The sequence below is a fragment of the Petaurus breviceps genome, unplaced genomic scaffold (genome assembly GCF_028583685.1).
Source record: "Petaurus breviceps papuanus isolate PSGF00001 unplaced genomic scaffold, PetGlider_PUasm1.0 151, whole genome shotgun sequence".
NCBI lineage: Eukaryota > Metazoa > Chordata > Mammalia > Diprotodontia > Petauridae > Petaurus > Petaurus breviceps.
In genome coordinates this window covers 3112768-3125102 of record NW_027185712.1, presented here as the reverse complement: position 1 = coordinate 3125102, position 12335 = coordinate 3112768, and the positions used below count along the sequence as shown (strand labels likewise).

General features: G+C 37.7%; 1 long non-coding RNA gene across 2 annotated transcripts in view; it reads right to left on the bottom strand.

Moving 5' to 3' along the window:
- The window catches only part of LOC138153524 (uncharacterized), a 484393-nt gene that overhangs the window by 199497 nt on the left and 272561 nt on the right, over window positions 1-12335 (bottom strand). The window lies entirely within an intron of this gene.

Here is a 12335-nt window from a genome sequence, read left to right as displayed (position 1 = left end):
GCCTGCCGTTCGGCATCGGTCGTTGGCCCCTAGCTCCCCAGCTCGCTCAGCCCTCGCTGCCAGTAAAAGTTTGCGGGAGAGTGGGCGGGAGGGCGGCTCCCCCAGCGCTCAAGACCCCACCCCAGGTGGTCCGGCCAGGGGTCTGTAGCTGGGAAAAGAGGCCTGGGAGAGAGAAGAGGAATGGGCACCGCGGCCGAGGAGACTCCGACTTAGCTCGGGGACCTAAGAATCCTTTCCATAGCATAACCAACCTTAGTTATCTGAACTTTGATCAAGGACCTCAAATGAGGGAGAAATTGCAGTTTTTAAAGCAATTCTTTTCACTTTTGATTAGCTTTAGCTATTAGGATTTCTTTCTTTCCCTAAAATAAAAAATCTGTCTTCCTGAAATTTGCACTCACTTCCTAATTTGATCCTCTAATTCTAAGAAGAACAAGACTTATGCCTTCATTCAAATGATGGACATTCCAATACTTCAATGAATCTATGTCTATTCCTACCCCAAATTCCCCAGTTTGTCTCTTTGCTAAATATTTTGCTGTGAGATCCTATAAGAAAATTCATTTTAAATGTTAAATATTTTTGTTTAAAAAAGATTGGTGGAAGGCAGAGGCAACAATTCTTTCCAAACAACTTTAAAGAAGTGCCACAAATAAAATTTTAGAGTGGCAGAGTCAACAAAGAGTCAAAGTGAAAGATTGTTCCATCCCAAAGCAACTTAGAAGGGCAGCAGTAGAGGTCTATAATACCAGGTTGGTGATAAGAAATACATGCCATAGCAACATCAGCAGCAGATCTTCAAGGTGACTGCAACCACAACAGCAGTAGTTTAGGGAACCCTTAGGCCACAGATAGGGAATCAGACAACTAGTCAGAAAGTGAGCAATTATAAGGAACCCTTTGTTGGTACTGGATGCAGAACCCTGTTGCATTATCCATAGGTGTAAGGGTTATGGGATTTAAAGATCTCCCATGCCCCATGGACGTGCTGACATAGCAGAGCAAGAGAAAGTGAAAAGCCGAGCTAACGGTCCTGCGGTTGGCAGTTGGTGGCGGTTGCCCTTTTTTTTTTTTTTGAGTTAGGACTCCGGCTGAGCACTGCCAGGGGCCGGAGCTGCTGGGAGCGCTCTTCCAGGACGCTGGGTGGTTGCTGTGAGTGGGGAGAGGAGGACCTTTGCCTGAGGTAGCCTGTTCTGTTTTAAAGGCTTGAAAATGTGGGTGCTTTCTAGTTTATCTACCTGTGCCAATGTCATAACTACTCTGATGGCTTTCACTTTCTGGTTTTGGGACTCAGTCTTTTGGTATCTTAATAAATTTTCTAGTTTATTTCCCCAAATGGCAAACCTGATGTATTTTGTGATGGATAATTATATCAGCATATTTGTAATCTCTATAGGCATTGTGAATATGGCATTGCTGATACAATAGGCAGCTCTCAGTTGAAATTCCATGGTGAAGAGAAGCACTAGAGCTTGTAGCTTCAGGACAGCAAGAGCTTTGGTGTCACTTCCAAGGCACATACCACTAACACTTGCAGCCTCAGAAAAGCAGGGGACCTGGTCATAGCTACAGGACCAAGAAGAGTACTAGCACTTATGGCTGCAGAGAAACGAGGTCCTTTCCAGAATAAAGATGAGGACACAGACCAGGAGAGCAGTTATCACACCTCTCTTTGGTTCATACTATCTTAGAAACAATGAAAACTCACAGACCCCCCAAAACTAGTTCTAAAAATAGTAGCACAAAAAACCTGAAGCTTTGGATAGTGCCCCCTCAACCCCAGAAGTAGAGCACAACTTTAACATCAAATTAAAAGTCAAGAAATAGGCCAGAAAAATGAGCAAACAACAGCTAAAAAAGAACCTGAGCAGAAAGAGCTACTATCTTCACAGAAAATATCAAGACACAGAGTCAGGAGAAGACAACAATGGCAAAACAGCTATAACCAAAGTTTCAAAAGAAAAAAAAAGTGAGATAGACACAAAGCCAATAAGAATTCTTAAAAGAACTCAAAACAGAATTTATATATCAAATAAGAGAGGTAGAGGAAAATTGGGAAAAAAATGAGAGTGATGCAAGAAAATGATGAAAAGAGAGTCAACAGTTTGTTAAAAGAGGAACAAAAAATACTGAAGGATATAAAACCTTAAAAAAACAGTTAGTCAAATAGAAAAAGAGGCACAAATGTTCACTGACAATAATAATTCCTTAAAAATTAGATTTCTGCAAATGGAAGCTAATGATTTCATGAGATATCAAGAAAAAAATCCAACAAAGTCAAAGAAATTTAGAAATACAGGAAAATGTGAAATGTCTCATTGGAAATATGGCTGACTTGGAAAATGGATCCAGAAGAGATAATATTAAAATAATTGGACTACCTGAAAGCCAACATGGAAAAAAAATTCAAGAAATGATAAAGGAAACTGTTCTGATATCCTACAACTGGAGGGTAAAATAGAAAAGGAAAGAATCATCCTCTTGAAAAAAATCCCAAAATGAAAACTCCCAAGAATATTACAGCCAAATTACAGAGCTCCCAGGTCAAGGAGAAAATATAACAAATAGAAAGAAACATTTCAAATATCATGGAGCTACAGTCAGAATCACAAAATATTTAGCAGTTTGTATGTTAAAGGAATGAAGAACTTGAAATACTATATTCCAAAGAGCAAAGGAGCTAGGATTACAACAAGAAAACTGAGCAAAATTGAGTATAATCTTTCAGGGGGAAAAATTACACTTAATCACACAGAGGACTTCCAAGCATTCCTAATGAAAAGATCAGAGCTGAATAGGAAATTTGACTTTTTTATACAAGACTAAAGAGAAGCATAAGAAGATGAAAGAAAAACCATAAAGGACTCAATAAGGTTAAACTGTTAATATTCCTATATGGGAAAATGGTACTAGTAAGTTGTAAAAATTGTATGATTATTAACGAAGTTGGAAGGAGTATAGATAGACAGAGGGTACTGGTGTGAGTTGACTATAATCAGATAATCTCAAAAACAAAATTAAGGGGTGAGAAAGAAGAATGAATTGGGAGAAAGGGAAAGGGAGAGGAAATTGGGGGAAATTATTTCACATAAAAGAGTCATGTAAGGAAGAGCTTTTACTCTGGAAGGAAGATAGGAAAAGAAGTACCTAAAAAATTTCTTTTATGACAAACTTGGTGCTGAGAAATAAACCAGGAAGAGCAAAAACCAAAAGAAAACTATAGAGCAATTCCCCTAAGGAATATTGATGTAAGATTTTTAAATAAAATATTAGTGTGAGGGTTATACCCATATATCATAAAGATCATACATTATGACAAAGTGGATTGTGTGCCAGGAATGCAGGACTGATTCACTATTAAGGAATCTATTAGATTAATTAACCATATCAATATAAAAAAAACAAAAATCATATGATTATTTCAGTAGAAATAGAAAAAGCTTTTGAAAAATACAACACTCATTCCTATTTAAAAAACACTAGAGAGCATATGAATAACTGGAGATTTCCTTAAAATGATAAGTAGTATCTATCTAAAACCATCAACAAGCATTATCTGTAATGGAGATAAGCTGCAGGTCTTCCCAATAAGATCAGGGATGAAGCAAGGATGCCCATTTTCACCATTATTATTCATGTTGTACTAGAAGGGCTAACTATAGCAGTAGGAGAAAAAGAAGAAGAAAAAAATTGAAGGAATGAGAAAACAAAATTATTGCTCCTTGCTAACAATATGATAATATATTTAAAGAACCCTAGAGAATCAACTAAAAATTAGTTAAATAATTAACAACTTTAGCAAAGTTGCAGGACATAAAATAAACCTGAATAAATCATCAGCATTCCTATAAATTAACAAAAAGTCCAGGAGTAAGAGATAAAAAGAGATTTTTTTTTTGCCTTTTTGGAGGGCAGCTGGGGTTAAGTAACTTGCCCAAGGTTACCTGGCTAGTTGTGTGTATATGTGTGTGTTAAGTGTCTGAGGCTGGAACCAAACTCGGGTCCTCCTGACTCCGGGGCCAGTGCTTTACTCACTGCATCACCTAGCCGCCCAAAAAGAGAAATTTCATTTAAAATAACTGCAGACAACATAAAGTACTTGGGAGTCTACTTGCCAAGACAAGCCTAGGGACCATATAAACACAATTATGAAACATTTCACACAAATAAAGACAGATTTGAATAATTGGGAAAATATTAATTGCTCATGAGTAGGTCTGAGGTAATATAATAAAAATGACAATCCCACCTAAAGTGATTTACTTATTCAGTGCCATATCAAACTACCAAAAATGTATTTTATAGAGCTAGAAAAAAATTTATATGGAAGAAAATAAGGTCAAGAATATCAAACAAATCAGGCTGATACTGTAAGCAATCTGGGAGAGCAAGGAATAGTTTACCTGTCAGATTTATGGAGAGAAGAAGAATTTATAACCAAACAAAACACAGAGAGCATTACAAAATGCAAAATGGATAATTTTGATTACATTAAATTGAAAAGTTTTTGTACAAACAAAGCCAATGTAACCAAGATTAGGAGGGAAGCAGAAAATTGGGAAAGAATTTTTACAACCAGTGTTTCTGATAAAGGCCTCATTTCTAAAATATACAGAGAACTGAGTCAAATATATAAGAATACAAGTCATTCTCCAATTTATAGATAGTCAAAGGATATGAACAGGCAGTTTTCACAGGAAGAAAACAAAGATATCTATAATCATATTAGAAAATACTCTAAATCACTATTGATTAGAGAAATGTAAATCAAAACAACTCTGAGGTACCACATCCTACCTGTCAGATAGGCTAACATGACAAAACAGGAAAATGATAAATCCTAGAGAAGATGTGGGAAAATTGGAACACTAATGCATTATTAGTGGAGTTGTGAACTGATCCAACAATTCTGGAGAGCAATTTGGAACCATGCCCAAAGGGCTATAAAAATACCTAATAATAGGCAACTTCAGTTGTTTCCATAGTCTAGGACACCAAGAATTCAAAAAAAGTTTTTAAAAAATTGAAACCCACGAATTATTGCTTGCTGACCCTGATCTTGCTCAGAGTTTTGCCCTCACCTCTCATGCTACTGTCAGCAAGGTTGCATTAGGAGACCTAAGGATACAACACAGGCTTACATCAAAACCATCCCTATAGCCTAACCCCCAATCTCCCCTTCCAGTGCCATAGAGATTCTGGCTCCAGTCCATGGAAATTTCCTTGAGCCTCAATAGCCAGCTTGGCCAAAGTCCTTCAGAAGCAAACACTTGATGGGAGATGCAACCCCATAGAGCAAGTGCTTCAAAGTTCTGAACTTCTGACAGCTCTGAACTGCAGGTGAATACAGAAAATTATGGAAAGATTTATATGAACTGATAAATAAAATATAAAAATATATATTATATAAATAATATATATGTACATAAAATATAAATATATATATATATATATGTATAAAAGCAGGGCCAAGAAAACAGTATGCACAGTAATTACAACAATGTGAGTGGAAAGAGCAATACCCTAAAAAAATAAAGTAAATGTAACAAAATCATAACAGTCAAGTGGGACTCAAGTAAAGAGATATGCGAAGACACCCCTAATCTACCCCTTGGTGGATGTGGGAGGCCCACAGGTGTTACACATTATACATTTTCAGACTTTCTCAATGTATTTATTGATCAGGTATGCTCATTTTTCCCTCTATCTAAAACTCACACTATTTTTCATGTGGGATGGATCTTGAAGGAGAGAGAGGAGGGATACATAGGATATGGTAATGATGTAAAAAGCAAACTATCATTAAAAATTATTTTTAAAGTAAAAAAATGAATAAAGTATTTAAAGAGATAAATTTGCCCCATAATACTGATTTGGGTGAGGTAAAAAACAGAAAACATCAATAAAAATACTTTAAAAAGAAATAATATAGAGGAAGAAAAGAAGAAAGTTCAGGATAGAGCCTGGGGGACACCCACCATTAGTGGGCATTATCTGGAGGGAGATCCAGCAAAGGAGACTGAGGAGTGGTCTGAATCAAGAGAGAGCCATATCATAAAAATCTAGAGAGGAAGAGAGTATCAAGGAAAAGAGAGTGACCAACAATACCAAAGATTGCAGAGGTGAAAAATCATGAACATTTATAAATTACCATTAGATTTTGTCAATTAAGAAATCCCTGGTACCTTTGTAAGAAGCTGTTTCAGTTGAATGATGAGATTTGAGATAATTGCATAAAGTCAATAAGAGAGTAAAGAGAAAAGATAGTGGAGGTACATATTGTAGATGACCTTCTTAAGATTTTTAGCAACAAAGGGGAGGAGAGATATGGAACAATACCTAGCAGGAATGGATAGAAAAAAGTAGGGGGTTTTGATGATGAAAGGCCCATGGGCATAATTGTAGGCAGAAGGACAGTAGCCAGTAGGAAGAATGTGACTGAAGATTAGTGCAAGGGCAGCGCAACCAGTCTGCTGGCTAAGATACAGTATAACAGGATCGTGTGTGCAGGTAGCAGGCTTGCCTTGGCAAAAGAAGGGCCCCTGCTTCATCTGAGACAGGGGTGAAAACTACAATGAGGAAAGGCATTTGAGTTATGCATAGTAGACTTACAGTTTCATGTGCATTCATCTTTTTATTGTACTATGTTATGGAAATGCTTGCTTTATTCCATAAATTAAAAATAAAAGAAATTTTTAAAAAGGAAATGAGGAGAAGGGGAAAATAGAGAACTCTCAGAGAATGGCCTCAACTTATGTCAGAGTCTCATCTTGGAGGTGAGGGGGAGTTAGAGGGATGCTGTAGATAAGGAGGGATATATTTTATACTATTATTGTATTAATATGCTGCCACCAATTTATTCTCACTACTTCTTTGCTTGCTTTTTTGATAGCCTGCCATTTTGCTTCTTTGAAAGGTGGTACAATGATAGATTTGAATCTGGCCTTAGGGATGAAAATCATCTTCCAATCCTGTGTTCCCATCTTACACCCATTTTTTTCAGACAGGAAAACTGAGGTCAAGAATGATTAAGTAATATGTTCAAGGTCACAGAGATTATAAGTAGCAAAGCATATTTGGGATTTGAATTCAAATCACTTTGGCACTTCATGATTCATAATCATATAACATCACTGGAAAAAGATTTGAGTTTGTTAAAGTTAAATTTTGTTTCAAGGATAAGCTCGGGGTCTTTGAAAGTTTCTAAACAACTCAATACAATCTAGCCAAGCCTCCTCATGCAATCCAATGGATTATCCATCTACAGTGTCTGCCCAAGAAATATATCTTTTGATGAATCAGCCTTATTGGCTGTTCATCCAAGTGCACATCACAGTCTAGACGATAAGCATTCTTCGCCCCACTTTGAGCAAAATCTTTCAAGTGATTTTGGAGATCTTTTTTAGAGATGCTCTAGTGTTCCAAGGCATGATGTGATCATCCTAGCAGATGTAATGTCATCTGCTAATAGGAGCATCCTCCAGGACCTAATCATTTACAGGGAATCCCAGTTCCTCTTGGAATCTTGGAATCTGTGCTGGGCATTCTTCATCACAGTAGTAAAGACCATTAGTGAATATGTGCTTCTTTATTGTATGTTTCACTTGAACAAGATAATTAGAAGATTTTAGAATAAAGTTATATTCAATATTGATTTCTCATCTTCATGCCTTTGAACTGGCCTGGAATGCAGTCCCGTATGAACTTTGACTAAAAATCCATTGCTTCATTCAGAACTCTGGCCAAGTGATACCTGACTTCTTCCAAAGGAAGTAAATTTTCTTGATTGTCCTCCCTTGCAAGTACCCTTTTCACCTCAAAAGATTCCTCATATTTACTTTGTATATTATGTGTTTGTAATATATATGTATATATAATATATAATGCATATATATTACAAACACATATACATACTTCTAAATACTAACACATATCATCTCTGCTTATAGCATGTAAACTATTCATGGGTAAGGGCTTTTCATCTTTGTGAAATACACAGTGCCTCACACTTAATAAATGCTTATTGATCAATTGGTTAAGATCTTTGAACAAAGGTCTCAAGAAAATTAGAAAGATATGGATCACAGAATGTTAGTGTTATAAGAAACCTTTGCTGTTGTTAATAATCTTTCAATTGTGGCTAACTCTTCATGACTCCATTTAGGGTTTTCTTGGTCAAGAAACTGGAGTGGTTTTCCATTTCCTTCTCCAAGCTTACTTTACAGATGAGGAAATTAAGACCAACTGCATTAAACAGAGCCACTCAGCTAGTAACTGTCTAAGGCCAGATTTGAACTCATAAAGACAAGTCTTCCTGACTCTAGACCTAACATTCTATCTATAGCACCACCTACATACCCAATTAAATAAGTTTAGAGGTCTTCTAATTTTATAGATGAGGAAATGGGGGACTAGCAGAGGAGAAGTGACTTGTTCAAGTCACACAGCTGGTAAGTGGTGGAAGTGGGATTCACAACTAGACCTCCTGGCTTAGCCCATTCTTCCTTCCTCACTATCATCAGCCTCCCACAGACAAATACAAGCTCAGTAAATGCCTCCATAGGAAGTGGCCTATTGATATTCCACCCTTAAAACATAGCTGGCTCCTCATCTCCCACCCCAATAAATAGAATGGTCAGGCAGTAAACTACTTAATTTAAATTATGTCCTCATATCACTGAGTATGGGACACAATTCTCTTGTATTTTTCTGATAAGGCTGATAATGAAGTGATCAGTCTATAGGATTCCCATGTGGCAGTGAACCTGCATTTGCATAATGATATTATAGTGTCTATCGAACATGCTAGCAATGACCCATCTGTATTCAGAAAATATAGGTCAGCAGAAAGGAGTAGCAATGAGCAGAGCAAGACCAGTCCGTTTTTAGAGACAAAAAGGTCTTCTCTGTCCCTTAGCCGGACAACACAGAAATAAAATAACAAATGTCTCAAACAATTGCATTTGCATTCATCTCAAAATGTACCATCATTCTAGCTGAGGGTTCAGATGCCATTCTCAGTCTATTTAGCCCTCTCATTCCCTCTACTTTGGTATGCCCCAGTTTGCTATTTTTCTGCTCTGCTAAAATGCTGCTCATTTCAGATGCCCCTTTTACCAGATGCAGTAGCATTTTTGTAGTAGAAAGAATAATTCCCTAAGTGTCAGTAAAGTTATTCCCTATGCCCAGCTTAGCCACAGCTGGCTACATGACCTTGAGCAAGTAACTGACCAAATGTCCCTGGTTCTCATTTTCTTCATTTGATCCGTAAGGTCTAAAGTTGATGAGAACATCCCCACAGTTTTCCTCTTATTGCCCTTATGGATTGTTCCAGTCATAATAGCTAATAATAATAATAGCTAACATTAATATAGTGCTGTACAATCATTATCTCATTAGATCCTTATAAACAACAAGTGGAGATGCTATTATTACCCCAATTCAGAGATGAGGAAATTGCAGCAAATAGAGGTTAAGTGACTTGCCCAGAATCACACAGCTAGAAAGTATCTGAGGCAAGATTTGAACTCAGGTCTTTCTGACTCCGGGTCTGGTGCTCTATCTACACTGTCTTTCCTTGTCATGTAATTATTTCATATTATGATCGTTATGTCCTCCACAAGGTTTCAAGCTCCTTGAATGGAGGGACCTATTTTGATTTTTTCTTTTCCTCCCCCTGCCCATAGCAACCAAGCTAGATTCATTATAGGCACTGGATGAATACTTCATGAATGAAATTGAATTGAATATCTCATCACCATCATAGTTAATTAAGACTATAAGAGACCACATGAAGCAAATTCATCTGTCCCTCGATGTCTGGACAAAATAATTGTTCAATCACTTCAGAAAAAATATCATTCTACTGGATACCTAAAGCTATCAAGAGAATAATATACAACATCTCACCACTCTCATAATTAGAAAGTTCTGAAAAGCTAGCACTCTCTCTAACTGCCATTTCAACACATGGCCCCCTTTATGTTTCTTTCTCAAGCCAATGTATCACATTCATGTTTACTGAATTCTACTGTCAGTCAACAAGTATTTGTTAATTTTTGTCAAAAGCATTATAATTTATTAACTTATCATATATGAGCCAGGATACATAAGTCAGCTGGGTGGCACTAGAGTCAGGAGGACTTGAGTTCAGATCTGACCTCAGATACTTCCTAGCTGTTTAACCCTGGGCAAGTCACTTAACCCAGTTTGCCTCAATTTCTTCAACTATAAAATGAGCTGGAAAAGAAAATAGAAAACCACTCCATTATTTTTTCCAATAAAACCCCAAATGGAGTCACAAAGAGTTGGACACAACAGAAAAACTTAAATACACAAGTCATAACAAGCTCTGAATATGATCAGATGATCTTAAGAAATGTTTAGTTTATAATGATCATTTGGAATGCTGCTTAAAAGCATGTATGAATGTATGCATGGAGATGTGTGGAGGTGAAGAGAGGAGAGAGAAAGTGGAGGACAGTTAGGGAAACACAACGGCTTTCCTAGCATGTAGGCTGTCATCATCACACTTTACTCCATGTGGCAAAAGAGTCTTAAAAGAAGTGAGCAAAGGAAGTCCCAACTGTTTAGACTAGAGTCAACTTGAAGATGAGGGGAAAACTTGGGGTTAACTTCAAATGAAGCTATTTATTGCCTGTGAGTGATTTCACTGTGATGGTTTTGTGGGAGAGAGTGGAATGGGGAGCATTGTTTAGCAACAGGGTTGATTTCAAAGGTAATGAGCTAACCATAAAAACCCAGGTCTTGGCTCCAAGCTACAGGACCACTCAGCCTTAACTAGCTCAACTTGTGGCAAAGAAAAGGAAATTGAGGTTTAGATCAGTTCCTGGGAACTCTGAAAGCTTGCTTAGCTCAAATGAAAGAGAGGAGGGCTCTAAAGGAAAAATAAAATCAGGAGTTCATTTTTCTTCTGGTTTAGACATCAATATCCATCCATTCTTTGTTCTTGATCTCTGATCTCAAGGCTTTGGACCCATCATCTGCAGCCTCTGCAGCTCTCTCCAAATTGGGTCTTGGCAGTAGCTGAAGTCAATAAAACAAATTCATGAGCTGATGGGATGGAAGTCCAGTGCCAGTGTAATCTAAATCACCTCTGTTGAAAAAAGAGGATTTTCCCCCTTTCTTTCTTAATTAAGACTGGGAACTTTGTTGTTGCCTGCCCCTCTACTGATGAAGCAACTCTAACTTTTCCCATCGTGGTCATTTTTTCCACCGTGGTGGTCAAAGCTTTTTGTGTCTTAGTCTACCATGAAGCCCTGGGGGCATAGATCCACACACCACTATAAATGAGCATCTGGAAGGTACCAGGACAGATGTTTTGAGATGTGGCTAGGTTTGGGCTGAGGGATATGCCTTGTGGAGAGTACCTCTCCTTTCCAAAGCAGCATGCTTTCAGACAATCTTGCAAGCTACAGTATATCATCTAAATGGCTATTGTCCCAGTCTGAGTGCCTTGTATCAGAGAACAAACAGAAAATAGGATTTGAATGAGCATATAACCATCTGTTCATTGATAGACTACAAGATAAAAGCACTTGCCCCAGAATCTTGGAACTTCAGAAATGGATTTTGGAGCTTCCCAATGGAACACTGCCTGGGGCCTTATCTATTGTGTTAGAGTTATTGTAGCAACTGTAACTCTCAATTTTCTTGGAATAACATCAGCTGCTAGGGTCACCTGGTTGTGGTATTTATTATTGTTATTATTATTGTTTCCTTTCATCTCATGTTCTTCATTTCTTGGTTTTACATTGTCACTTCTGAAAATTCTTTTTTGTCTTGTTGATAACAGCAAGTGAAATTAGTTGGTTAATAAGACTTACTCCTAGGACATCTTTTCTGCCCTTTCCTCCCAAGCCCACTTTTGCCTTGTCTTCATCTACTCATCACAGTTGTATTTACAGAACTGCTTCCACAGTTTTTTCAAGAAGGCTTGTTCCGACCTTGTCATGACTAATGATATTTAGGCTAATGTTTATAAAGCACTTGACAGTTCACAATTATGCAGCATTTCCAACAATCTCAAGCTGCTGTCTGAAACAGAAGTCCATTTGTTAATGGAAAGAATGAAGAGAGGGAGGGAGGGGAGGATGGAGGGAAAGAAGGAAGGAAGGAAGGAAGGAAGGAAGGAAGGAAGGAAGGAAGGAAGGAAGGAAGGAGGGAAGAAAGGAAGGAAGGAAGGAAGGAAGGAAGGAAGGAAGGAAGGAAGGAAGGAAGGAAGGAAGGAGGGGAGGGAGGGAAGGAAAGAAGGAAGGAAGGAAGGAAGGAAGGAAGGAAGGAAGGAAGGAAGGAAGGAAGGAAGGAAGGAAGGA